We start from the raw sequence: 27,226 nt of genomic DNA, 5'->3' as shown, positions 1-27,226 counted from the left end.
CCCAAGGCCCATTTACACAATATATTCCCGTTTCCTGATGAAAGATAATTCTCACAAAGAATAGCTGTCCATCATACATGTTGTGAACTGGTTCTCTATGGTTTGACAACACTACCTTTAGACACACGGAAAGTTCTTAATATTAAGATTCATTCAAAGGTCTGTATGTTAAATTCTCATCTTACATGTTAAGACAGAAGAAGAGAGCCACGGTCCTGCTCACGAGTACTTAACACCGCGTTGAACGCCTCAAACCTCCCCCCTGCCGCTCTACCAATCTGTCGAGTGTGTGTGACAGTGTGTGTGTTTGTGTGTGTGTGTGTGTGTGCGTGTGCGTGTGTGTGTGTGCGTGTGCGCGACTGTCAATATCACCCACGAGGGTTCCCCTGCCGTCCCGCTGATGCGGATTAAACATTCATGATCATGTTTATTAATGACCAGCAGTCATCAGGGATCTCCAGGCTGTCACACACACAAACACACACACACATGCACACACATAAGCAAATACACAATTTTTTTTAAATCACACACGCTCACACACATTTGCACTTTCTCTCGTACACCTACACAATCTTATTCTCCTTCACACTCTCTCACACACACACACACACACACACACACACACAACCTCTTCTTACAGTATTATCCCACCCACACATATCGCCACTTTCTCTCTTGATCTCACACTCTCATACACACTAGCACCTCCACAAGCACAGAGAAAGAAAACACACACACACACTTACCTACAAAGATGCTACAGTACATTCATGAAACACACACTCCTGAATAAATCTGTCTTCATGTTTTTTAATTTGGCAGTAAGGTCTGAAGTGTGTGTGTGTGTGTGTGTGTGTGTGTGTGTGTGTGTGTGTGTGTGTGTGTGTGTGTGTGTATCTGTGTATAATATGGATCCGCTGGACTGTTAAATAGAAAAAGAACAGATTTCCTGTCTCTCTATCTCTCCGGACCGCCGTTCTGAACTCTCCCAAGGGTGGAGGGATGGACTTGGAGGGGGGGGACCTCACTGAGAACATCTGTGACGGCCGGCCCCAGCAGAGACTACAGTGTGACAGGGCCTATCCACAGCAGATGTCACACCAGTGTGTGAGAGAGTGTGTGTGTTATCAGGTTTTAGAAGTCCATGACCTCGAGAAGATGTAGAGGAAATACTCTCTACACTCTCACACTCTTTTACTTCCTGTCCCTCTTTGTATTTCTTGTGGAGATGTAGTTGTAAACATGACAATAGATGATCACCCTATAATTATTATTATTATAAAATCAAACATATAATCCCTTTGTCTTTCCTCCTTCATCCCTTTTTCCCTTCACTCTATACTTCCGGCCAATTTGTCCTTTTGTCATGTGATGTAAAAACCGTTACATGCTTTGCCCCGCAGCCTCTGCAAATGAAATGAGTGATGAGCAGAGCTGACGCTGCACTCCTCACATCGTACCCATCCCATTCTGCATCTCTTCTCTCTTCCATCTTCATGGTTGGACTTCCCCCCCTTATTCCCCCTTCTTTCATTCCCCCAAGATTTCCCCCTCATTATTATTTCGCTCTGCTTGCTCTCCTTATCCTTTTATCCCTCTGACCATTTGCCTCTCACCTCTCTCTCTACCTCTTGTTCTCCACTCTCCATCCTTTTTTTTTCTTTTTTACTCCCAAGTGAAGCGAGTCTGGTTGCAATCTGGTCAGATTCCCTGGTAATCTGAGCCTCTCAATGGGAGCCTGGTTCATAAAGCCAACTAAAAATGCTGTTTAAAAAAAGCACATGAAGGTTATTTTTAGGTTTAATTTCCATCATGTCCATGAGAGAGGCTATAGAGAGAGCAGTACATTACCCTTCAAACTGGAGGGAATTCACCTTAAATGAATAATCTAGGGCTGTCAATCGATTAAAAGATTTAATCACGATTAATCACATGATTGTTCATAGTTAATTGCGATTAATCGCAAATATATAGCGAATTATTTTTTTCTCAAAATGTACCTTAAAGGGAGATTTGTCAAGTATTTAATACTCTTGTTATCAACATGGGAGTGGGCAAATATTCTTGCATTATGCAAATGTATGTATATATTTATTATTGGAAATTAATCAACAACACAAAACAATGACAAATATATAACTTTGACAGCCCTAGAATTCACCCTTTTAAAGGAAATCACCAGTTAGTTGACATTTTTTAAGATGAGAATATAGAGTATAAAATGAGCATGTGTCCATGGTTGAACTCCTCATAACACTTTTAATTATCTACGTTGTGTGTAAAACTCAAAAAGTGAAAAACAGAGATGTTTTAGTAGCTGTAAAGATAAATTTAAGGCTTTTTAATGCAAAAAAATCTGCTAAAATGTGATGGAATTAACATTGTTTTAAACAGTTAGGGACTACTTTTTCTGTTTTTGCGTACTTCTAAATGCCTGGTTGCATTTGAGATAGCCTGGCTGCCTGAATACTTACACATAATTGTTTTAATGGTATTTAATTTAATCCGTATTAAAAATAAAACACAAATAGCTTTTTTTCTGCTGAATCGGCAGTCTTCTTACTTTGGATAGTGTTGCTTTTTCAGCACAGTGTATGCTGACGAGAAAGAGAAAGCCAGAAGTAATAATAATAATATATCAGAGAAACATGGACGAGTACGTACATGCACTGTACAATATAATTAAGTAACATCTCTGCAACGAATGCTATCTGTGGGAAGCTTGAGTCAGAGAAGTGATGCAACATTTGAAATGAGACTGAGAAGTCAAACTAAACAGAGTCAGGGAGTGATAATCAAACAAAACTTAAAAATGGAAGCTATAAGTTCAGAACAGGAGTCAGTGATGACCTTGGTGGGGAAAGCAGAGGAAGGTCAGGGGGTCGATGCAGAAGGTCTGACGGGGTGAAGGAGGGAGTCGTAGCTAATGAGTAGTAAGCAGACGGTCTGCTCTTCTGCCAACCACTTTCTTTCTCCCCCATCTTATTCCTCCCCCCACTTCCTGAGTAGTCACGTGGGACACCAGGGAGAAAATGAGAAACATGAATCTGGCACTCGTCTCGAGTGTGATAGGAAGGTGATCCTGGTCAGACCAGACCGTTCTGGGCTGGGATGGGGAGTAAAGTGGTGGAGGCAGAGAGGGTAACAGACAGAGGACGGGGGAGGGAGCTGAAGACATACACCAGTTAAAAAATATTTCCACTTTATTATAACTTAGATCTTATTTTCATAGTTTTGTTGCCATACAAATGGTGAGCAGGTATAGGGTTGAGTATACAGCTACATAAACACAGGAATAACATTTCATTTGAAACAAACAGCTTTCATCATCATCATAATTAGAGGGTCAGCTACACAGCAAAGTAACCAACGCACCCATTAGTGGTGTGTGTCGCCTGTAAAAGAGGTCTGACGATCACTCTTTAATGAATGCTTTGTGGTTTATATTATACGGGATGTGGATTGGTACGTTTTTAAAGTTTAATATTAGCCTAATATAGCTGATGTGGCCAGCGTTTATATTTGGAAACGTACTCTCGTCTGCTGTTCAGTTCAAACGGGGCAAAGATGAAGTTCGAAAAGGTATATTATTTGCATCTGCACAAAACTACCAGACTTATCTGCAAGGGGATTTTAAAATATTATTACCATTAAGATTCAGAGCTGTTATGAAATTCTTGTTTTTCACTGTTGAGATGATTCCTGTTATGCAATATTCAATTGACCCAGTTTAATCCATGCTTTAGTGTTAAAATGGAGCAGTGTCCTAGAAACACATAGCTTGACTGTTAAATTAACCTTCGGCTAAATTGCTATAAGTCATACTGAGACCAGCTACCAAAAAAAAACCAAAAATGATCCACTGACACAAACTTCATCAACAGGAATAAATCAAATGATAAAATATGTAAATTTGTGCTAGAGAATAATTAGAGGGTTATTAGTTCTGAAGAAAAGCAGGCCAAACCTGCCAAGAAAGACAGGGTTGTTCGTCTGTAATGAGCATGGCCGGATTAACCTGCTTGGGGGCTTCAGGGTAAAATAATGAATTGTTGGGCCCCTATAAACCCCTCTTTCTTTCTATTCTCTATGCAGTTTGTATAGCCTTTATTGTGGGTGGGCAATATATTGAATATTTTCCATGTATTGCGGCTTGTTGTACGTGGGATGTAGTGTTTTTGTATCTAAAGGGAAGCAGGTTAATAGGTAAAGGGCCTGGAGAGAGCACAAGTGATGCACTAAAGCGATTTTATATGTCTTGAGGTCGGAACAGGTAATGGAAGATGCCAGCCTCCACTTAGACGTTACCGCTTTTAATAATCGCCACGGTCTCTGAACATAATGACACATAATGGTTTTGAACTGCTCGTGGGAAGAATGAACATGTAAGTCCATTCTGGATAAAAAAGCTCTGTTTTCGCTGTCTACTTTTCTCTTTTTATAGCATGCCACTTATTTCTCCGACTGTTGTTTCTTGTCTTGTCTCTCCCGTGTGTGTGTGTGTATCTCACTCACTGACACCAGTCGCGATGCTGATCAGAATGCACAGATTTGATTGGCTGAATGAATAGCATCACGTGATGCAAGATGCAAGATTTACAATGCGTGCAACTGGTCTATGAGTTTCCTGGGCTGCTAAACCAGTGACATAAAGGCTAGAAAAGCTGTGCCGGTTAAAACAGAAATGCTCTAATAATTCTCAATAATTTATCGGTTATATGTCAGATATATATATATATATATATATATATATATATAGTATATTGCGATTTAGCCTAAAAATATTGAGATATTATTTATAAGCCAAATGGCCCAGCCTTAGCCCTTATACACCATAACACCGTGTCCAGGTTGACTGTGAAGTAACTTGATTATATTGCATGAGATATGCAAAATATAAGTTTAAAAAAAAGATAACATTTTTGAAACAAGCCATTCTTAGTTCAATTTGAACAAACTATTTGACACACAGTGAGCCTGCAGCTTTTCCGAGCCTCTTGAGTTCCTGGGCCCTCCAGCAGTTGCGCACGTTGGTAACATCGGTATGCACTCAAATGCTTCCTATGACCTCCCAAATCACCAGACCTAAACAACATTAAACCTGTTTAGGAAGGAGAGACCTGGAGCCTTTCTTTCTTATAGAAACTAAGCTCCAATATCCTGTTACCCACAGTGCAGGATTTGCACAGCAGCGACACAAGGACGTCAAGCTCTTTTGAAGGGAATGTATAATATACTACATATATCATTTACTATTTGATGTTTCCGTTATTTTGTCCACTACCTGTACATACAAACACACACTCCCAGTTGTCTTCTAGACATAGATGCTCTGCCCTGTCTATGGAGACACTCTGTTGTCAAATCAAACACACATGCGCGCACACACACACATCACAGCACACAGGAGAACTAATCCAATTTCACAGCCCAAATGAAAAGAGTCTCGCATACACACATCCATTAGCTATTATTAGCTAAATTGGCTAATAGGTAAACACACACACACACACACACACACACACACACACAAAGGGCTGCTGTAGAAAAAAGCAAACACCAGGGGAGACCTGTTGCTGCAAAATGGAAATGTGAGTTGAGTGCTTTTCACAGCTCTCCCATGTGGATACACAATCCAAGAAGCACACCCTTTGAAATGGACCTAAATACCTAAATATTACCATAACTCACCGCTTTAGAAGCTCTAGTGACATGTAATGTTTAAAGTCTGTAATTTTCTTGATGCGTTGTTTAGACAGCCTGGTCACATACACCAATTTTCTCAGAGGACTGCAGTTGTTGTCATTGTGAAATTGACTTGATTTGATAGCAACTGTTGCTACACCTGTCAGCTTTCTGTTCTCGCACGATATCCTAGATGTACAGTTTACTAATATAATAACTAATAACTCACTCTGTAAACTAATAACTTAGTTTTAGCTCCATTAGCTGCCTAAAAACACTCTCTCCGGTTGACTTGTATTTTTATTTTTTCCAGTCAACTTATTTTGAAACGAGAACCCTGTAAAAAGGTCCAAAATATACACAATATTGATGTCTACATACTGTATAGGCTATGACATTGTGCTAAAAGACTGAGGGTGAGGCTACATGTCTAAAAGGCTAAAAGTTTGCATCCTCACCAGTTCATGATCCATGACCATGTAGCTAAAAGACACAGAAATAAAGAAAGTTTAACAGCATGTTTCTTGTGTTGCAGGGTGGAGAGAAATAGTTAGTGCAGTGTTTTAGTTTTAACATTAAAAAAGACAAGGCTTTTAGGATGAAGACTAACCGATGTGTGGCAATGTAGGCTATGCTAAATTGGATAACACTGGCTAGAGTTGCTGGTGTGTAAACTTCCCACAAATCCAATAGAGTGCTCCAGGGATGACGTATTTTTGTAGGCCAACCAGGAAGTTAGCATCGCCCTGGGTTCCCTCGACAAAAGGCCAATGGGATTTTTCCATTGGGTTTTGGATTTTTGCAGAAAATAAGCTCTGTGGCAAACACATGTTTATGATACTTACACGTTTTGTTCAGTAAAATAATCTTCACATATGAACACCACTTTTAGGATTTTAGGGCTGTAAACTAACTACACCACGGTCACATGAGCGCGAGTATAGCCTACACACGCCATTTTTAAGACACATTCAAAATTCTCGAGTGGGATATTTATTGATGTATTTTATGCCGTAGAACAAAACATTAAAATCTCTTCAGCTTGTGTTAACCACAGACCTTATTTCAGGCATCTAACTAAAAACCCATTCAAAAAACCCATTGATTTCCAGACGAGGGAACCGGAAGTGCTAAAACGCTAACTCATTTCCGGGTTTTAGGACTCATTCCTGTAGCACTCTATTAAGAGCAATCTTTCTCTCGTACTTTTGTTCTTGTTTTTTGTAAAGGTTAAAAAAAGACACCACTGTCCAAACTATGTTAGGTATCGCTTTAACAACTTGCAGAGAAATCGAAAGCTTGACAGACCTGCCATAATAACTTATCTCCAAGGAGACATAAAGAGCCTAAAACACAGACCCAACATGGAAATGTGAGTTTACCAGCACACAGACTAATCCGTCGTTGCCATGCATGCCTCCACGCATGTAAACAAACCAGTCCAGACAGTTTGTGGGGGAAGTATCAGCTTTCCATTAACAACTCCGGGTCATTCATTTCCTACTTTGTTTAAAACCTGAGCTGCCAGACGAGACAACCGCCTCGCTTGGGTTTGGTGCTTTTCACTGCGTCGCCGCACTGGTAGGTGATGATTTTGTGGGAAAAAGACTCGGAGCAGCAGCGTGACTGTTTCTAATTAAGAAAGTGAAATGAGCAGATTTTTAACAAGGTAATTTTAACAGCCCTGTGCTGCCCTCCCTTCACATGGGTGTGAAAGTGTTTCTCAGCGGGGAACGAGGAGGTAATGGGTGTGGGAACGTTACTTTGGTGGATCGGCTGAGGGACAACGGCAGTCCTAATGGCGCAATAAGAGGCCCATTTGTTTCTAACACCTTCGATATTATAATGGGGGAGCCACGAAGGCCAGCAGTATCTCGTTCATGGCTACATTAATAGGTGACAAAGTTATTATGTGGGTGAATGTTGCAATTAAGGAACGCAATTAACACGTTTTGTCATACCCAGCCATCAACTTTCTGATCCGAGCTGTCTGTTGTTTGAATTGTAGGGCTTGTTTTCAGTTTGTCTGTTTGTTGACCCCTTATTGAATTAGAATGAGCAGAATTTAGCTTCAGCGCAGCCCAATACTAATCACATTACACTTCAGAGTGAATGATTGCATTTGGCTCATTGGAATCAGCCGTTGCCATTTTTCACTGAATAGTGCTTTTGATTTTCAACGTACGCTTGATGCTTTGTAATATGTTATTCTCATTTGACTCAATTTGAGCTTATGATAACTCAATAAAGTGTCCCTGTGTTTGCTCTGGATTCCCCTCCGCTGGCCTCTGGCTGCGAGGCTGTGGTCGCAAGTCATTCGACCAGGAGTGAAGAGATTTGAAGCAGCTTAAATTGTCACGCCAGCCCACAGCTACACGCTGCTTCTTTTCCTTATTCTCTTTCTGCGAGTCCATAAAAGACGAGGCTTGTCCAGTCCTGATCTTTCTTTCATAAAGTCATCTCCTCGCAGTCGCTCAATCATTTATATCCTTTCCTCTCTCATGTGGGACGTATTTGGCTACTTACTCTCCACTTTGTCATTGTCAATTCTGCCCTACATTCAGTTAAAGAAGATGTAAAAATAGACACTCTGGTGTTTTCTTGGGTGCTTTTTTAGATTTGTCCATCATCAGTCCATCAGTAATATTTTTGCTTTCCATCTTTGGACATGGTACAGTGCCACCGTGTGCCAGACTTGACGTGGCCTGATGGGAAGACAAACATGTTTTTGTTTTTTTAGGATAAGCGATTTTCTTGTCAGTCACTGCAGAGTCACTCACTGTAATATCCAGAGAGAAAGTCCAGGCAGCTGGATGTGTTTGAGCTAGTGAATGTGGGCAATGTTGCCTGAGAGGAATTGGTAAAAGGTAGAAATTCAGTGCAGATAAGACATAAGAGCTTAAAGGGATGAAGAAAAAGACTGTTGTTGGCTCAGTTTTCTCTGTGTAGCACTGTAGCGTTAAGGGATTTGGTAAAACTATAGAACAGATTTCACTATTTCACACAACAGATGCTCTTATGTATTCGCAGAGCTTATCTGAGCGAGCAAACACTGGGGTATACCATAAACTGGATCTACTGTATGATAAGTGAACATACAGCGACGTGATGATTCACATGCCAAATTACATAATTGTTGCCAAAATAAATGAACATCCTGTTTCATGTACTGCATAAAAAATGAAATGGGAATAGTACCATTGCCTGATTTTAATGTTGTGACTTTATTCTTGTGTTGTTGCTTATCCAACGGCATTTGACATAAATTGCCTGCAAGGTAATATGATAATAGTGTCACTATTAGGCAGCTATCACATTCACTCCCACACATTACTGTCCCCAGACATGGCAGAATACTAAACGTTTAATGTAGAGTGTGTTTTCAAATCTTTTGTAGTTTGCAAAACCTTAAAACCCCTTGGCACAGGTTGCATTTGTCTTTGAATTGCAACCAGTTCAACCAAAGACAGTTCTTTTTATTGTCAGATTTAATTTATAGTAGGGCTGTCAATCGATTAAAATATTTAATCGCGATTAATCGCAAATTAATTGCACTTTTTTCTGTTCAAAATGTACCTTAAAGGGAGATTTGTCAAGTATTTAATACTCTTATCAACATGGGAGTGGGCAAATATGCTTGCTTTATACAAATGTATGTAAATATTCATTACTGGAAATCCATTAACAACACAAAACAATGACAGATATTGTCCGGAAACCCTCACAGGTACTGCATATAGATATGCTCAAATCATAACTTGGCAAAACTCAAGCCCAACAGGCAACAACAGCTGTCAGTGTGTCAGTGTGTTGACTTGACTATGACTTGCCCAAACATGTCTGTAAAGGGGAGACTCGTGGGTACCCATAGACACATTTTCATTCACATATCTTGAGATCAGAGGTCAAAGGACCCCTTTGAAAATGGCCATGCCAGTTTTTCCTCGCCAAAATGTAGCGTATGTTTGGAGTGTTATTTAGCCTCCATTGCGACAAGCTTGTGTGACATGATTGGTACCAATGGGTTTCTCAGGCTTTCTAGTTTCATATGATACCAGTATCTTCAACCTAGCTTTAAAATTGAGCCCGCTACAACATCTGAAAGATCGATTGCGTTAAAGAAATTAGTGGCATTAAAATGAATTTGCGTTTACTTTGTCGTCCCTAATTTCTAGGGGTAACGAGAGAAAAAACAAAGATTAATTGAAAAGGTTCCTGACCTCTAGGCTGGGAACTACGGCTGTATATTGTAGTCTTGTTTGATATATTCTGTATTTATCGATGCTATGCAATTTAGAAACCATTTGGGCAACTTCTCCCTTCACCTTCTTACGCAAACTTCTTTAAAAAGCACAATCCAATTCTTGCAAACACAGTGGCCTCAGGTGCAAATGTTGTCTTTTATTTACCCTGAACCAAAATTTATATTCCACAGGTGCAGCCTCACCTCACTTTTTAGCTTTATCTTCATTTTACAGTCCTATCCTGCCATTCATCAAATGACCGTCTCAATCTTTTCTCCATACACAGGGTCACAAAAAAACCTAATTCAACTCCCCACTCTGTCACACCCTTGTGACAGTTTCCTCACCTAGAACTGAAGCAATCAACAGCTCAGACACACCATGCCCCCCCACAACCCTGCTCTCTGTTGCTCTCCCTCTCCTCTCACAGTAACGACATATCCGTGTGGCAGACAGCCAGTCAGGTGATGCAACGTGTGGGGGCTCTGATCCATCACATGTGTAGTTTCCCACTCCAATACATCCATGCAGGTTTATATATCCTCTGATAGCAGGCGCAGAGGCCGCTCTGTCAAGCATCCACCTGCTCCTTCAGCCATCATCTGTAACTCCTACTGCTGGATTTATTTCTGCACAACAGAAAACTGTGGCTGATGTCTCTGCTGAGTAATTTTCATGGGCTCCAGTTCAAGGAATTTGTTCAAAAGGCCATTGTGTAAGACTTTTTATTGAATAGAATTACAGCAAAAGGTCTGAGGATTTTATCTAACTAATGAAATCACATGTACAGAACGGTAAATCCGGGGCTTTAAGTGCTCCGTCTGTCCTTTAGAGACCCTGAACAACACTGGCGTGAGAGGTTGGCTGCTGCGACACACAGTTCACTCGTTGTCGCCATTGATTTCTCATTAGTTCGGCCCTGAGGAGCCTGCGAGCTATCACTTGGATCAGATCTGTCACGTTCAATTAAAAGCCTTTCCGAAACGGCCTGGCTTTTTCATACCTTATCTGCACTCTTGTGCCCTATCTTTTCTGTGTAAAGATTTCCTTTGTCTATTGTGTGAGCCGCTGCGGTCGCCCCCTCTTTTATGTTTGCGGAAGCTTTAATGTTGCTTGCTGTACACAGAAACAAGTAAGGAGTTGTTTGAGGGTGTGGCGGGAGTGTGTCTGATTATAGCCCTCCCTCTTGTCTCACACCTTCCCATCTCCCCCTCCAGACAGCCGCAGAGCAGCTTCCGCGCCAGCATGCCAGCCTTTGAAACAACTGCGCGAGACAATTTTCTCCCAGCCACAGCGAGTCATTAAAGGCTACATGACAAATGAGCGCGGTAATAGCGTGTGGACGCTGAACAGGCCGGCTCTCATACAGTGGTAATGATGCCACATCGGTACAACGGGCAGTAGCGAGGAGGGTGAGAAAATCACTTAGCAGGGGATCTGCCAACCCCCCTCCACTACTCTCACATACACATACAGTACATTACTATGACGACCCTATTAGAGTGGCCATAATGGCTGAACAAAGTGTGAAAGGATGGCTGGACTGGGGGTGTTGAGAAGCATCATTTAAAGGAAGGAGAAGGTGCTGATAAGCGTGAGTGCTTGTGTGTGTGTGTGAGCACATACCTGTCTGCCTATCTGTACAGTATTTGTTTCGGGTCAGCAGAATAAAAAGAAAATGCTGGCTGAGCTCGCTGTTTTTTCTGCTCCCTGTTGTGTTTTAGAGCTGTAACCTGGCAATACCAATATTTCAGCCATCACTGACTGGTCCTCTAACAGTTCTTCTGTGAGTTCATGGGAAAGGCCCGCTCAGGGTTGTTGTCTCGTGTCAGACGTACAGAAAGGGATGATGGGTGGCAGGATGTCCGTCAGAGCTAATTATGTTTAATGAAATGCGGAGTGACCAGAGCTCCTGAAAGCTGCCAGATGACACAGAGAAGCCTCTATGTGGACCAGAATAGATCTATCCAGAATGCTGCACTGAACAACATTACATACTGGGTGCGGATCTGTAGCACGTCATTGGCAACACCCAGTTTGCCCTGTGGACTGTTGCAGTGTTCATGGTTCAACACATAGACTGTATATATAGATGGACGACGCGTCCCCACTTCCTCCCGCTGTACAGAAGTGAAGCAAAAATAACGATTGTGTCTAGGAGGTAACCTGCAAATTGCAAACATTTGCAAAAACTTTCGCGAGACTCGCTGCCCGACGACCTATTCCAACCTCAATTATACGAGGTCAATACCTAACCTTAACCATTGGAGGTCAATGCCTAACCTTAACTATTCAAGGTCAATGCCTCACCATAACCATTTTGCGAGAGGTTGCATGTAACCTTCTAGCCACGACCCAAAATATCCTGTTTACGGGAGCTGCCATTCTGCGCTTTTGACGTTATTTGGAACCAGAGTCCGCGAAGTAGTGATCAAATAACTGATGACAAACAAACTCATCAGAAAAATTAACACTTGAACGTTCATTAGGAACGACCTAAAATGACAGAAACCATCTTTTGGAAAAATGTATTTGACACGTATGGTATATACTGCAGCCAGCCACCAGGGGGCAATTGAGATGTTTTGGCTTCACTTTTGGGGGAGCTGTCATGTCATCGATCTACATGATGGTCCTTCTGGACAAATCAAAAGATCCTGGGTAACCACCATCAGTGTTTGAATCAGTGATGAACCACATTTTCCGCTTTAACACGTCTCCACTTGTGGTGATTCACGTCCTCTCACCACCTCATTTGTCTGCATAATGCTTTGATACTCCGGAAGATGCATATTAAGATATGTTGATTTTGGTGAACTGGAGCTGCTGTGGCTTAAGGGGCATGAGAGGATGCTTCTTGTGTAGACAGATCTAGATTGATCTGTGATGAAAGGAGCAGAGCATTACAGGATCTGCAGCTACAATGGGCAGCAGAGAGATAGGCATCTCCATTTGGACCCCAGTGTAGCAGTTGTAAAGAGGCTGATATGCAGATTAGATGGGTCTGGCCGGTCCGACACGCCTGGCCAAAGAGCCACATTGCACAACACAAGGCTGGATCGTGGTTTACGAGCATTGCAAGGGAGATTGCAGAAAGGAAGGCCTGGTCATCGCAATTGTGTTATCAGTGAGGGGAGGCATTTGGATGTGCATGACTTAGAATGATAGAGAGAGAAAATAAAAGGAAGGGATGAATACTTCAAGAATAACAATGACCATTCTCTTCACTGGCATGTTGTTCGATTGTCTGAGGAGACCAAACCTGTTTCCTATCATGCTGCTTATCAGCTCAGTAGTCCATGTGGCAGACAGGGTTGTTAGTGTTATGCAAAATATGCTCACCTTGTTCACTTTACCAGGCAAAGCAGCTGGCTGAGAGCCTAAGGGCAGGAAACGTCTTAGGTCAAGGGCTGCCAAATCCTCATAGGACTACAGATCCAAATTCAATGAGGGTTTGACCTGAGGAAACTGAAAATAATCCTAAATTAGATGCATGTACAGAGGGTTAAAAACTGCAAAAAAAAAAATCACAATTAGATATTCTGTCTGCAAACGTGTCATCTGCCCATATCTGTAAGGATCTGCATGGGCCGCACGCACCTACAAATATGTGTGAACTCGACCGTGTGGCAGCAGTGGTGGAATGTAACAGAAGACTTTTACTCAAGTGAAAAAAATGTACATGCTTGTACTTTACTTGAGTATTCCCATTTTCTGCTACTTTATACTTCTACTTCGCTACATTGCAGAGGGAAGTATACACTTTTTACTCCATTGCATTTATTTGACAGTTATTGTTACTTTTTACATAACAAGACACGTGATAATCTTATCTGATATGATGCAGTACTATATTTCAACACGATTTAACCACTTGAACACCGAGCATGTCGTGTACATGACTTCCCATAAACAAGAGCTGACGAGTTTCATTTGAAGGCACCATTTCATTAAACGTTCCCTTGCCTCCTAATAAATGCCCACTCAAACCCCCCCACACCATCAGTTTGTAAAAGCAGGATTTCTATTAAAAATATTCAAGTCTCACACTCAGGCAGATATAACCCCTGATCACGTCCTCGTCATAATGAATAAACAGGAACTTTATGTGTAAAATCTACGGAGTGCTCCTTTTTTTTCAATATTATATTTATTGTTTTTTTGTTCATTTTGAAACAACAGAACAAACATTCACAAACGTCCCCAATAATAACATTCTCGGTACAAAGAAACTTAACAAACCTAATATTAATATAAAATAAGCCAGTATAGATCCAGGAAAAACATATTATATACAAAAAATAGATAAATAAGTAAAAAAATAAAATTAAAAACAATAAAATGAAATCTATTTATATATACATATATATACTGTATACATATATACATACATATACGCACACGCAGCATATACACATACAAAAACACAAATAATCAATAAAAAAAAATCTGTTTACAATTCAGTCATCATCCTATTCTATCTCCCTATTCACAATCATCCTGCTCCAGCAATGATACAAAGAGTGCTCCTTTAATTTAACTGCAATTGTCATGTTATTAAACTTTAGCCTATTTGATTTCACAGAGGACCCTGACATCTCCGCAAGGACATCTCCACGAACCAGTGTTTGGGAACCCCTGATTGCTTTATTAGATATACTTCTTTCATTAATCCCACTGGTGCTCCATGTTGCACTGAAGCACACACGGCCATTCCCAAATTGGGAAATTCTTGTGTTACAGCAGCAGGTTATCCAGGCAATGTACAGGAACAGTAAATATACATATCAACACTAGAGATAATATCTATAGTATACACAATATAAAGAATATATTAGAATACACTATAAACAAACTAGTTTAGAATGACATACTATATATTAACAAAGTGTGCAAGTTACAATAAAAATAAATAAATAAAAAAAATTAAATGAGGTAGTAAACCAATGTGCAAATTCCACATGTGCAAGATTATTACAGGACTAAAACAGAGTGGTTTGTCTGGTTGTGACCGAAACTATAAAGCTGAGAGTTTCTCTGTTAGACAGAGGTGAGGTGTTGTAGAGAGTTATTGCTTCGGGCAGGAAAGATTTCCTGTTTCCGTCCAACATGTAGCCCCCCAGGCAGTGTCATCTCACTCGACGGAGTGCTCCTTTAAAGGTCCCGTATTATGAAAAAGTGAGATTTTCATGTTTTTTTATTATAAAGCAGGCTTAAATCCTATATAAATACTGTGAAAGTATCGAAACACTCAATCCACAGGGAAATTCACACAGCCCGTATTCAGAAACTCTGCATTTGAAACAAGCAGTCAGGATTTCTGCCCATTCGTGATGTCACAAATATACAATATTTAGATCCTTGACACATTTTAAACGTAAAACATTCTAAATGTGTCCCAGTTTATTCCTGGTTTAAGTGTATGTGAATGTCATCAGCTGACAAGAAGTACACATGGACCCAAGCTGTTGACTAGCAATGTTAATGCAATTCTGTTGCAATTCCGTCAAAATGCGCTAAAACGGAGCATTTCAGACAGAGGGTAAATACAGGTATATTCGACAGTATGAGGAAAATAAAGTTTTTTTTTAACATTAAAGCATGTAAACATGTTCTAGTAGAAACACAAAATACAAGTATGAACCTGAAAATGAGCATAATATGGGACCTTTAATTTAGGACCCGGACATCTCCGCGAGGGGACCCCTAAAAAGTCCACGAACCAGTGTTTGGGAACCCCTGATTTTACCGTGCTTTATTAGATATACTTCTTTCATTAATCCCACCGGTGTTGCACCGAAGCACACACGGCCATCCCCCTCTCTCAGAGTCCGTCGGAAGGAGGAGTTTAACCCCACATTGTCTGGGAGGAGCCGCAGTCTCTTGGCGCTCCGTCCCAGGAACGTTTGCTCTGGAAACAAGAGGAGTCGTGGAAGTAATCTCCAAGAAAAACAGATTTGTTTATGCTCCCATTAAACGCGACAACGTTATATTTAGCGGCCAAAGAAGGAGAAGTATGTTTAATGAGAGGAGACGTTATAGCCGGTGAGTTGCAAGCGAACTTCTTTCACAGTCACGTTGGTTTTTTAAAGGACTCGTTTCTCTGTTTGTTCGCTTTGTCCGCTGCAACATTTCAAGTTTTGTCTGTTAAACAAAAAGTTTGAAGTTGTTTTGTGTGATATTCATTTCACCTGGTGACTTCTCATTGGTTAGTGTGTGAGTGTAGTAAATCTCGCTGCAGCAGCTGGGACTGATATCAATTAGGCTACCTGTAAAACATAATTGTTGTTTCATGGTCGAGTAGCCTACTACACCGTAGCTGCACTGTAAAAAAAAAAATTGAATAGCTATTCACCTGTGTGTATTGTCCTATAGACAGAAAGAATGACCTCTCTATTTATATTTATAATCACATATTAAAGCTCTGCCAGTGTGAGTGCTGCTTTTTACTTTTCCCCATGAATGCAGCATCTGTGATTGAGGCTTTTGTGTGAGTGTGAAACATAATTTAGTATTATATATGAAATAAAATGCATCCCGTCAGCACACTCCCTGTCAACCCAAAAGGTGTTTTTGGTGTCATTGCATTGACACAGTGTGGAGATGATAGATAGATAGATAGATGTACTTTGATCCCAAATTGGGAAATCCTTGTGTTACAGCAGCAGGTTATCCAGGCAATGTACAGGAACAGTAAATATACATATCAACACTAGAGATAATATCTATAGTATACACAATATGAAGAATATATTAGAATACACTATCAATAAACTAGTTTAGAATGACATACTATATATTAACAAAGTGTGCAAGTCACAATTAAAAAAAATAAATTAAAAAGATTAAATGAGGTAGTAAACCAATGTGCAAATTACACATGTGTAAGATTATTACAGGAATAAAACAGAGTGTAGTCTGGTTCTCACAGAAACTATAAAGCTGAGAGTTCTCTGTTAGACCGAGGTGAGGTGTTGTAGAGAGTTATTGCTTTGGGCAGGAATGACTTCCTGTTTCGGTCCAACGTGTAACCCCCCCCCCCGGCAGTGTCATCTCACTCGTTGCTTCTGATTTATGTACTGAGAGATAGGGAGCATTGGTCATTCCACTAAATGTCCAGCTGTTGTGTTTGGATGTGATTCACCCTCCGCTTGTATTGTTGTTTGGCCGTGTGCTGGTGGGTGGAAGGGCTCTCCAACCGCAAACAGAGGTAACAAAAGGGCCCCGGGACCCCTGGAGTGAAGGGCCCGCCCTGAGAAAACAGACCCACGGAGCAGGAGGAAGGGTCTGAGCACGCCCTTTTGGCATGGTGGATCCCACTGTCATTTGGGAAGTGTCAGTCTGACTGCTACCTTTGCACGCTGCTGTGGAGGGTTGTAATAATAAAAACACAGGCTAATGTTTGACTCACAGAGGCTGGCTGGCTGGCTGGCCTCGTCATTGATCCGTCTGTTCAAGTTCAGACGTGAGGAAATGTGATATTAATGGGATTAATGATTATTGAAAGATGGATTAGACGAGTGGATGCGCTGTAAATGGTTTCTAATCATTTACTTCATCCAGGAATTAGGCTCAGCCCAACGTTTTAATGGATTATTTACCCACATAATTGCTGTTCTCATGTGTGCACCCTGTTTTTTTCTTTTCGAGGCCAGTATAGCAAAATCGCCGGGTCAGAAGCTGGGCACCACATGCATGTTTTTGCTTTTTGCGCTTCACATTTTTGCGGCAAAGCAATTCAGAACCACAAGGAACATTATGTTTTTACTACTCGTTCCCCCCCGGGGTCAGGACGGGGTCTTGATCCGGAGTGATACTGATCGAGTGTGGCCCGTAATTTCCTTTTAATGGAAAACATAATAGTTTTCGCTTTATTCACTTTTTTTTCCTTTTGTGACACAAGTTGCGAGTTATGACTTTCAGCTGGCGGGACCGTCACTTGTCAAAGTTGTTTACTAGTGACTAAATGGAAATGTAATGCTACACTCTCTCTGGGTGGCACGGAGCTGCTTGCTTTCACAGTCATCTCTTGTCTAATTTAATTTGAAGGGCTCGGTAACATCATGAAACGCTGACGTGATCACCACAGGAACTTCCCTCGTGAAACTGTTTTGAAGTCAGTTGATATACAGAGTGTGTCTTTCCAGTTATGTAAAGAAGAACAATTATGCTATTGTGGAAAAAAAGGATTCTTCTTGTCGTTGAGACTTTGATGCTCTGTGTCAACAGCAGCCTTCGTCAAGTGAGAAAATTCTCAGGCCTTTTTGGAAGGCTGTGTGCGAGTGCCCGTTGTCGTTAATTCTGAAACACGGCTGGCCCGAGAAACGCCGATGTTTCATGTCTTCTCCCCGGCACATTTTTCTCCATATAAGGTGGCGTGCATGTGACTTATCGGGCACGGGTAACATCTGTGCTTATTGTCACACGGGGATGAAGGCCTTCTACTGTCTCTAGGTAGAGAGGCACTGCAGGGGGAAACGGCAGGGGCTCCACATGACAAAAGGATTTGAAATGGATCAAATTGAAAACTGTTTTTGTTGTCCATTTCTGAACATATTCCCTTCCCTCGATTACAGTGTCCTTTTTCTAGGCTTCTGTTGCAGTGTAGACAGCCCAGTCAGGCAAGCGTAATGGTGGCCTGTATGCTTCTATTTCTTACTCCTGTGGTTGAGATTATATTTGGCTTTCAAAGTGTTTGCTGGTAGCGTACGGCCAGCCGCGTCCTGGAGTGGTTGCTATAAAAAGCAGGTGAACTAAAAGCTGGCGTTGACAGCATCTTGGCCGAGGCTTCTCATTTGCTACCGCACTCATCGAGGCGCCGACCAAAAGACACATTTGATCCCTCTCTGGGTGCGCACACACACAAGTACAGGTCGTGGAGCTATCGCCAACGCGACATTGACATTACCCGTCCTGTGTTGTTGTGGCAGTTTGGACAAAAATAATAACCCTGTGACTAAAAAAAACCCAGCCGAAAAGAGAAGCGTGTACCTTTTGTGCTGCATAATTCAGTGATTCTGAATTTAACTTGTTTTGCTGTGGCTACTGGGTTGGCGGACACACACATCCTCTTTGAGGGATTTGTTCAGTCAGCTGCACTTTGTGTATCTGCTCACAACACGAGATCCCCTGCTCTTCTGCTACAAACGGGAACCTTCTGTCCAGCTCAGCAGAGCGACGTGGTCTCATCCAGCTGAACCGACGCACCCATCCATGCTCCTCTTCCTCTGAGGAGATTAATGCTTAGGTCTAAATTGAATCGCACTCCTTCTGGGGGTCACCTGCTAAAGAATGGCTCGCACGGTTTGCAAAGCAAATGAAGATTAAACGCCGGCGGACGCTTTAACAATGTGTCAAACGAGGATAATGGATGAAGAGTTAGGTGCAGGTGATTGGGGGTGTAGGTGAAGAAGTGAGCGAGGTAGCTCTTTAAACAGCGCCACACGACTTCACTTGCGAGTAAGACTTTCATTAACCCCAAAGAAATTACTGCGAGTGATGCCATTACCGTTCTTTTATTGATGGTCATATAAATCATGAGGCGAATGGTGTGCATGAAGCTAAAAAAATGCCCCCATGGCAGCAATTGAGTAGCAGTGCATGTAATTCCTGTGAGCTTACCAGACTGCATGCAATATATTAGTCTGGAAAAAGGTGCTGCCTCAGCGCTTTGAATCCGACCGAGTGATTTACAAGCCGCGGACGTACGAGAAGTAGTTTGATTATCAAAATGTGTGAACAATGAGGCGAAGGGGACAAGTAGTATTGGGTACAGAAGCTATTTGCCGGCGTATTGATCCGAGTGGGAGACTTTATAATCTTGACAATCGAGCTGCTACAGAGAACCCACGTTGGAGTGTTTGTGTGATCTTTTATGCTCAAGGCTTATTCTTTCAGCACATCGCTGCTGTGTGTGTAAAATACTATTTGAACCTTTGATTATGAATTCAAGCTGGAAACAGACGAGTTGCGTCATGTCTCTGATGTGTGCAGTAGTCTGTATGTGCATGATACTTGTGTTTCTTATACCTTCAAAATACGGCACGTGTTGCAATGTATCCTCATACAACGATTCGTATAACATCTTACGAAAAGTTGTTCCTCATTTTCATCAGACGCACGTGTCAATTTCCGCTTCAGTCGTTTCAAAATAAATTCCCATTTTCACAGGAAATGTCTTGGTTAGGTTTAGGCAACTAAACTACTTAGGTTTAGGAAAAGATCGACTTGGTTTGGTTTCGCCAACAAAACAACTTGGTTAGGTTTAGGAAAAGATCGACTTGGTTTGGTTTCGCCAACAAAACAACTTGGTTAGGTTTAGGAAAAGATCGTGGTTTGGGTTAAAATAACTCCGGAAGTGGCGTAACTTAAGTACAGAAGTTACGTGACAAATAAATCAACGTTGACTCCATCAGTCTCTTAGGTGAAAGTCCAGTGTTTTTTGACCCACCCTGACCTCCTCCCTATGTGATGTTTGTCGCTCTTTATACTTCCTGGTTCACAATTACGTGGGTTACGTATGAATTGATTTTGTGGGGTATATACGAATTACAGTGCATTACTTTTTTAGGTATAAAACGGTGTATGAGACCAGCCTGTGTGTTGGCACATGCTTCAAATGATCAACAGCCCTATTTATATGGAAATACCCCATTCTGCATCCCCCCCTCTCTCCTTGGCTCTAAGCTTGCTTACAGATCAATCCTTATAACAATAGAAATTGAGATTGATCTGCCCTACCTTGGCCCAGTAGCCATAAGGTCCCACTTACTATCCTTGCCCTATTGGAAAGGCAAACACAGCTGGTGCTTCAGGCCAAAGTGCTCGCCGCTGCTTGGATGTTCAGTTGGGGTCGCCATGTGTCTTGCGTTGCCCCCCATGATGGATGGAGCAAATACTGGGTACACATTTACTCCAGCACATCCCACCTGCTCATCGGTGGGTGGAGATTGACTTTGTTTTTGTCTCTGATGAAAGCCAGGAAGCCCACGAACTTCTGATGTATTGTGCACCACAAGCGAGGCGATTGATTTCTTCTAATGTATTCAGAATCATCATGTTAAATAATCAAAAGCTGCGTTCATGTCTTTGAACTGTATGGGCATTAATCGTGCCAGATCTCTTTGCCTTTTTATAGTTAATCTATAACAAATGCCTGCATCATCGTAACTGGTCATTATCCCATCTCGATAGGATTCTTCTGAAAGATGATAAATGATAAATCTCAGTCCCGCTACGTTATAAAGAGTAGATGGGAAGAGTGTTGTGATGTGCACAAATCCATCACTGACCACACACGGATCCGACTGTGTCCAATAGTCCATTCATCATAGTCTACCTTTTGCGCCAATATATCTGTCATCACAACACAATATTGCTATAACTCTGCAGTCTTGCAAGATATTGATGTTGTTTCCTTTTCTTTTGCTTGCTCAGTAGCTCGCTCCACTGAACTGCACGGGGGCACGGCGTGCCCATATCTGCGCTGCTTCCCGGCCTTTGTGGCAGTCATGAAGTGCATTGGGGAGGGTCTTTGGCAGCCGTTATATTCGTGTAATGTTGAGGAACATTTTCAGGCTCATTAGCACTCCTCTCTCTCTGTCCAGCCCCCCTCCTGGCTTTAGCAGTATGTGGTTTTGATCTCCGAGCAAGATAAGCTCTTTTCTCCACTTCTGAGTCTCCGGGACTTGTCATGTTGGTTCAGTCGTTTGGCGTCCGTCCAGCGCAAACAGAGGCAGGGTCCTGATTACTTTGGGTCAACGGCAATTCTGGCATCCACTCAGTGAAAACGCTCAATTAAAGCTTTCTTGAAAATCCATTTTCTCCAAAGAGGTAAAATGTATCCATGTAACCTGTTTCCTGGGGCGATATCATCGTCAAGGCATATTTGGCTGACAGATGTCAGAAGGTAAAGGATGTAAAAGCATGTCAAGATAAGAGCAAAGAAACGGTTGTTTTAGGAACATTGTTTTTTTTATCAGTTTTTGCAGTCAACGCCTCAGTGAAATAGCAACAAAATGGTATAATATGCCTCACATCCTCAAAGTAAAAGGGAAGCCAAGTGGTGTTTCGGCCAGGCTGCAGTGGGAGAGCCTCTGTGTGTGGGCTCGCTTATTTTTACAGCACCCTCTGGATGTCGCAAGATCGACTAGCAGTTCTCCATTACTCACTATGGTCGACTTGGGTTTCCTCATCGCCCAGAAACTTCACTTTCCTCTCCTCTGCTAGCGCCAAGACACGATCTACACTTGGCTGTTACATAAGAGCTGTTTAACCCAGAGTCCACTCTCTCTCTGGTCCGGGGGGAACAACTTGCTCACACCGCCTGGATCGCTCTCCACGCCACCCTGGCTGCACAGTGCAACGGCTCGGGTGGTTTTCACAGTTGATGGGCGCAGGTGCAAACGCAGGTGCAAAAGGACAGTATAGACTTTTCCATCCAATATGTTTTGTACAAACTAATGTTGAGAAGAGAAACCTTTTCAGAAAAGCCAAAGCGTATCTTTCTAATCATTTCCAGTCCTGCCACATTTTTTTACCACCAAACATGCCGTCCAACTCACCCTCGACAAATTACACGAGCGCAGCATTTATACAAAGTCAAGAAGGTCAGTCTTATCGCTGGCGGGTTCCTCCACGGGTTGATGCCAAGTCAAGCGGATTACGCAGAGTGCAGGTCGCTGCTCAGCTCATTGCAACCTGGGAGAGTCCTGCAATATTAATACATCCTCTTCTTCAAACGGCGTCACAGCAGATGCCACCGGGCTCTCATAAACGCCGCTTTTTAAAAGTTTTATCAGCCTGCGAGTTCACAGTCATGTCAGAGAATTACTAAAACGTGCCACTCGCAGAACATCAGTGTTACCGAATCTCTGAACCTTAAGGTATGATATCGGAGAGGAGATGGAGAGCAACCGGTTCGCCGACAGACACACGTGTGTACAGAGGATACCAGAGTGCTATTAATGTATTTGACATTCAACTGTCATTGGAGAGGCTGACTCGTAATGTGTCTGCAGCTCGATTCTAATGTCATTAAAGGTGCTGGAGCCAAGAGAGTGAACTACTTGGTTTATAGACTCCCACGGATCTGTTCCTGGTCCCTATGTTCAAGCACTGCAACTTTGATCTAGAAAAGGTTATAATGTTAAGCAACACTGCAACAAGTTTTAGGGGTGCTGAAGGCAGATTTTTTTTAGGTTTTTAAATCTTATATATCTTATATACACTGTATATACATGCTGTAGCTTAACAGTGGTGTTGTTTATGTATTCAAATCCAATCAATTTTGGTCAAAGTATGTATGTTTTAGCATCAAAATGCTATTTTCCCAAGCCTTTCTGCAACATGTGCATTGTATATATTGATCTTTATAGTCGGTGTATAATGTTACATACAGTAACTGAGATGGCGGTTGGCATGCTCCCAGTATTGAGAAGCAGACAGGAGTACCGGTACGGACGCTAAGCAATGTACTGCTGTTGATGCCACATTAATTTGGATCCGAAAGTTCCACAATAACACAAACAAACTAACCGATCGATGAAGCGCTAGACCAGCAACTCCTGTGCTTCATATTTACTGTACAGACATGAGAGTGGTATCAATCTTCTCGTGTAACTCTAGGCTTAAATGCGAATAAGCGTTTTTTCCCAAAATGCTTAACTATTCCTTTTTAAAGGGGTAAATATCACTATAATCACAGCTTCCTGATGTGAAATCAAAACACTTTTGCACTTAAAATAGGACATAAAAGCATAGATATTTTGAATACTGCAAAATTGAAGCAGCCTTCAGATGACTTATGACCTTTGGTTAGTGTTTGTGAGCTTTGCTGCACACTGATCCCTCTTCTCTTTATGTCCTAGCCATGACAGGACATAGCTAGCTAGTATGGGTCATCTCACTCAACCCCTCAAACCTCCCCCGTGGTTAGACCCACTCAACAGGACCATTGTTGGCTTTTCCACATGGATCTCCCATGTTGTGGATGATGTGTGAGCGTGCAGTGTCTACAGTTTAGACTGGCTCGCTGTGGTAAAAGGGGGAACGACTGACTCACAACTAAAAGGATGTGTGCATATCCTCTCTGTGTGTGTGTGTGTGTGTGTGCTTATGAGAAGTATGTGGGGCCACCGTGGCGCACATGTTGTACGGCACCTCTTCTGCTCGCATTCTTTCTAGCTGAATAACAAGAACTCTGTGTAACGCGCCGTAACTCTCTCTAAGCTCTTCATCATCCACGTCGATGGCGTAACAGTGTGTGAACCGCCCGTTGGCTGCAACACCATGAAAGTTTTGATCTCTACCTCATCTGCTTTCATGATATGAATCCTCCTGCTAGCATATCAAAGGAAGAAAAAAACACCTCTCTAAGAGCATTTTTCTCCGCCTTTTTATATATACTCATTGATATTCGCCTTGCTTGTGACAGGATCTGGTGTAAAGTGAATGCGTACGGCGGTGAAGTCATTCATTATAAATCATTTCCCCCCTTTTTGGAGGGTGAAATCATTTATTCAGTCTCATGAGGTTAGTGATCCAAGGAGCACGCCCTGACGGGTGACTAATAGGTGGCTGATGTCGCTGACTTTGGTGTCTAGGTTACTGCAATTCATTTTCCCTCTCAATATAAAAGGCTCTAGAAGGCTTAATTTCCCTTTTTTTTGCCTCGGGTATCTATGCTCCGGCTTGGACCGTTTTCATCAGCGGGTTGCCAATTCTCTCAGTTCAAATGTCTCTTTCTGCCCCGGCGGAGAGTCTAACTGTAAAAGAATGACTTTAATAACTGTGATATATTCTTGAAGCTATTTTGAAAACCGCCCTTGTCTCTTTAGGCGCTCGTCCTGCTCCTCACTAGTAATTTTGTGTGCGCGCGAGCGAGCAGTTTCGTCTCCAGCGGCAAGCCCTGCGGTCTGCTCGCGTGGAGCCGTCGGCCTCGCTGGAAACTTGTGGTTGCCTTTTCTTTTTTTTTTCTACTAATAACAATATTATACAGTGCATAAGTTCGTACTGGCATGCCCAGGCTTAAACTAATAATAACAATGTCGAGAAACGCCAGGAACTGGGGTTTCCTGACAGTTGAGATGATTGTTACAGTTGAAGGAGCTGGGGGCGAAAAGCTGTACTTACACAGTCAGGTTGTATTATTAGCCTCATGCATCACTTCTCTCTGTATGCTTTCCTTTCACTCGATGAATCATATGTTAATTTGTCCTGAAGCTGATGAAATTTTGAATTGAGATGAGGAAGCCTTAATTAGCAACCTTTTTGTTTTTCATCGGCACACATAACACCTTAATTGGCCAAAGAGAAAGTAGGCCATTAGTCATTGAGTAGCTTTTTTGAAATGATGATGATGATGATGATGTGTGTCTAAGGGGGATTGTGTAAGTGCTCATGTTTGGTCCCAGACATGCCTCCTGCTTTTGCTAATCATGCTATCATACAATGCCACAGGCTTTTTTTCTTTCTAAGCCAACAAGTATTTTAACAAGCTGGAGGACTGCACTCATTCTTTCCGATTCTTTTACCAGCATCCATATCACCACGCTTAATGTCTGGGCTTTTTTGGCACGCTATGCAATACACTTTGGCTAGCCGCAGGAGTCCAAGGCCGTGATACATTCATGCATAGCTTGAAAAATGTTCAGTATCCTCTTCAGTATGCTGTATGCAGGGGTTCATCAGAGCCACTTTGATGTAGACAAAACAGCCTCTGCAGGCAAGTCAGGTCAGGTTAGATTGTTTAAACCACTAAATGCTTCCGTGGTCATTACTGGTGTTTAAAGTGGGGCTGCAATGCCTGAGTCTTGACAGTGTGTATTGTCAGAACTCCCCGTTCCCTATTCTTTTGTTATCATCTCGCCTGGGTGGCGGCGCTTTTTTCTCTTGATCATTCAGGAGTCGGATAATCTGTGAATTTTTCTCCAGCAACTTTCTTTCCGCCTTTCTCCTTTTCCTCTCAGCGGGGCGAGGGCGAAACGGTTTCCGTATCTCCACCAGTAATGAGAGAAAAACAGTGGATGGATTGTCAGCCGGTTTGCCTCCAAGGGTTAAGTGTCCATCTCCATTCCCCCTTAAGCCCATCCACCCCTCCTGCTTTAGGAGGAGAAGGCTGTGAATAAATACCACCCTTGTCCTCTCATAATGGAACAGCTTGACCTTTCGTGACCTCTGCTGGTGGGAGCATCTGCCTGTCGATTCCGCCGGCCCGTCCTGTGGGACATCGCCGGGCGGTCGCATCTGCCCCGTGAGCTGTAATTCAATTGGTGGAGGAATTTTATTTTACAGAATAAAAAATTAAGGACCACCCTATAATTTCTCAGAGACACAAAAGCGGCCCGTCAGCTGGAACATGCTGTTGATTTACAGCCTGTGATCATGCGAAAGTACTTGTTTCTCTCTGGGCACCGTGCATGACGACTGCATAATGAGCGCGGTCCTCATTGACATTCTTGAGCCTCCCTATATGGATGGGATAATAATGAGTTTGGCAGGGGCCTTAATTTAATCATGTCGGTAAAAGCGGTGCACATGTGGCACAGCTGCTAGCGCTTAGGCCCAGCCGAGCCATGCCCTCAGATGAGGTGCCATTCGGTGCCCGCGTTGGCTTGTCTCCGTGTTATCACTCTTTACGAGCCGCATTCCTCAGTGGAAAGGCTTTGCGGAGCCGGACAAAGGAGTTTGTTTTTGCAAAGATTTGCCTGCGACTTTTCTGCCACAATCGAATAAGCTCACGTGCCCCCCTGCTTCCGCGTGACTAGAGAAACTGGTTTAGGTGTTTTTTTTCCCTGCAGCCCAGCACAGGTCAGTCATTGTTGCTGCGTTTATTTAGCTTTCCCCACTTAAACACAGAGCTGCCTGAGCGCTTTTGTCGAGGCACCTGTTCTGGATTATATGCTCGATAACGGCTCCCGGCTAATTTCTTTTGATAATTCAACGGTGAAATCTAATCTCACCTTTGCCATTTTGGGCTCCTTAGCTTTGTTGAATTCCTGCCACAATGTTAAACCTGCAGTAGGCAGAATGTTTTTGGCATCATTGGGCAAAACATTCAAATTTCTCTCCTCAAATGTTTTCAGAAACATCTTGTAGTGTACTGTTTAGCTGTAAAATTAGAAAGTTTGAGAAATAGGCAGTACAGTAACAGAATATTGATTCATATTTGATCAGCGCTGCCTAGTTTGACCGTTGGATCGGAGTTCGCGAGTGATTGACAGCTGCTCAAAGACGGCAATGCTCCAGCTCGGCTCTGATTGGTTTCCTCCGGTCTGTGAAATCTTGCAGATGCC

At 42.3% G+C, this 27,226-nt stretch overlaps 1 protein-coding gene across 2 annotated transcripts in view; it reads left to right on the top strand.

Annotated features, from left to right (window-relative positions):
* tiam2a (TIAM Rac1 associated GEF 2a) overlaps window positions 1-27,226 on the top strand; it is a 108,729-nt gene that overhangs the window by 11,176 nt on the left and 70,327 nt on the right. The window contains exon 1 of one of the 2 annotated variants that reach the window (XM_074661307.1): window positions 15,745-15,977. The exons of the other annotated variant lie outside the window; for it this stretch is intronic. The gene's annotated coding sequence lies outside the window, so the exon portion shown is untranslated. Of the gene's footprint in view, window positions 1-15,744; window positions 15,978-27,226 lie in introns of those variants that run through there. 2 annotated transcript variants of the gene reach the window in all.

This window comes from Sebastes fasciatus, chromosome 15, assembly GCF_043250625.1.
Source record: "Sebastes fasciatus isolate fSebFas1 chromosome 15, fSebFas1.pri, whole genome shotgun sequence".
Lineage (NCBI taxonomy): Eukaryota > Metazoa > Chordata > Actinopteri > Perciformes > Sebastidae > Sebastes > Sebastes fasciatus.
The sequence above is the reverse complement of the archived record's forward strand: the minus strand, read 5'-3'. Positions and strand labels throughout refer to the sequence as shown.